The sequence below is a fragment of the Engraulis encrasicolus genome, chromosome 23, assembly GCF_034702125.1.
Source record: "Engraulis encrasicolus isolate BLACKSEA-1 chromosome 23, IST_EnEncr_1.0, whole genome shotgun sequence".
Lineage (NCBI taxonomy): Eukaryota > Metazoa > Chordata > Actinopteri > Clupeiformes > Engraulidae > Engraulis > Engraulis encrasicolus.
This window is the reverse complement of record NC_085879.1, coordinates 45,455,596-45,458,095: the sequence shown is the minus strand read 5'-3', so window position 1 is coordinate 45,458,095 and position 2,500 is coordinate 45,455,596. Positions and strand designations below refer to the sequence as shown.

The window sequence follows — 2,500 nt, the reverse complement described above, 5'->3', positions numbered from 1 at the left end:
GAGGGTGCCAGTAATACCAAAAAGTGCCACAAAATCAGAACTTCAACCAACATAAAACTTTACACTTCACATTAACAATGAATATTCATTATACACTCAGTAGGCCTATATACACTCTCAGTATGAATGTACCTGTAGGTACTAGATCAGATGTGCTCAATCAGATGTAGGCCTACAATGCTATGTTTACAGATGCCAATTTCTAAATACAAGAAAAAGGAAAGAGGGAAAGGGGGCAGGCCTAGGCCACCAGATTGACTGGAACTGGCCGAGAATGGAGGGATAATGGATATATCAGACTGCAAACATTGAACTGCAATTTGGGGCATGTTTTGGTTATTTCCTCTTATTTCTACCCATTGTTTATGAATTGTTCACAACATTATGCAGAATGGATTCACAATGAGTGTTGCTTCAAAATGGTCTAGCTGATATCACAGAATTATTGACTTGGAATTGCAATGCGTTGATACAGTGATCCCATTATGGTTTTTTTTTTGTAGTAGTAGTAGGCTATATTTTGTCTTTCCCATCAGAATGGGCAAACGCTGTTCTGGTGAAAGCACTGGTGCGCATTGCTTGCAGTATTTCTGACATTTAAAAAATAATGCACTGGTCATAGCAATCAGAGGGAGAAAACTAGTTGTTGGTTATTTTGTATGATTTTCACTATTCATCCTGTTACAGATAACTTGACGTTGACGTTTACAAACAGGGTGCGGTAGTCTACCTCTTGTGTTCTACCGTTTTGAAAACCTATGGCTACCGGTACTTTTTTGCTTCTCGATGTGCGGTGACAGGCACACGCTTACCATTGATTTAAAAAACGTCCCCGATTCCTACACGCACCCGTGTTCTCTCCTACAAGCTGACACGACGCAAGCAGACACGACACAGTCACAGACATACGTCTATCAAAAGTAACACACTTTCCCAAGCTTGTCGCGTAACTTTCCACTCGAATCAAGGCAAATCACCCACCTATCAGTCTTGAGTGCGCAAATAACTGAACTCAAACGAAGCGTATAGTCCGAGAAGATGGGCACAGACGTTGAGCCACTCAAAAACAAGCACACACACAACTGTTGCTGCACACTATTCCAGTTAGCAAAAATAGCATCACACAGTAGCCTACAACAAGCCTTGAAAGTGAAACAAACACCGAAACGGCATTTATTGACCACCCATCAGAACACAGCTTCCCAGAACAAGACATAAAATATTGGCTCTGCCAGGGATAGCCTCCGTGACCCCTGTAAAATGCAACCCATTTTTAACTTATTTCTTAAATATATATCGACAACAACAAAGTTAATATGCTATGATTACAGGTGAGACTGTAAATTGTCAGAAAGACAACTAGAGCTAGTTCTACACGTAGCCAGTGGATGAAACGCATGGTATTACGCATGGTATATCCTAGCTAGCTGCCAATGATAGCCGTCCCATTGGGGCTATGAATAATGTTAGTAAAAGTCACAATGCTTAAAAGGAAAGGACATCATGCGCAGTCGAAGTAAACTATTCTTTTTTTTCTAACTATCCACCACGGCAGGTGCAATGATAATGGAAACATACGTGTCCTACCTTCTTCCAGCTATGCATTCCATATGCATTATTATTAGCCCATATTGGAATATCAGTCCAACTCGTTTAATGATGGTCATTGCACTTTAAAGACATAGTATTACACTTATTTTCTTTTCTGCCATCAGCAACAATGTTGGCTATTTGTTTTTTTAATCTCTCTCGCAACTGATTTGTTGACCGCCTGTGTACTTTTTTTTTTTTTTGGAACAAGGAAGACGATGGCTCAAAACTACTGAGTGAATCTGTATGACACCACTGGTGGCGTGTATAACTAAATCCGTACACCAAACACACCTTTCCTCCCCTTCTCATGACCAGGAGTGCTCTCGATTTGAGTTCAGTTGGAAAGTAAAAATTGTAAATTAATTGACATGAATTATGAGGACGGAAATCCGTCCAAACGAAAATCGAGTTGACGGAAATCCGTCATAGCGACGGAAAACTTTAATCCCTGCATTCACCCATTCACACTCACATTCACACACCGGTGGCCGTGGCTGCCACGCAGGGTACCACCCTGCCACCAGGATCAACTTGGGGTTAAGTATCTTGCTCAAGGACACAAGTCAGGCCGAGCGGGGCTCGAACCTGCAACCTTTGGGTTGCAGAACGGCTCCTCTACCACCAAAGCTACCACCGCCCCATAATATAATAACAGAGGACCTTTAGTAATGCACTATGACTCGGTCATTGCCATTCTGGTAACGGCAACATTAAAGCAACCTGGGAAAGATCTAGCTCCCATGCCAGGCACTCAAAAGTGAGGTGCAAAGCTAGTTCAACTTTAGCAATTGCACCTGAATGGCTGTCTTTGTGTTTCCAATTGGGATCTGAATGGCTATCTGTGTGCTTAGCTCTGTCCAAGACAAATGGTAAAACATGCAGACAGGCCGGAACATGCAATTCAGGC

The 2,500-nt window shown here is 42.1% G+C and overlaps 1 protein-coding gene across 1 annotated transcript in view; it reads right to left on the bottom strand.

Annotated features, from left to right (window-relative positions):
• ano9b (anoctamin 9b) overlaps positions 1-2,500 on the bottom strand; it is a 44,846-nt gene that overhangs the window by 13,376 nt on the left and 28,970 nt on the right. The gene's annotated exons all lie outside the window — the stretch shown is intronic.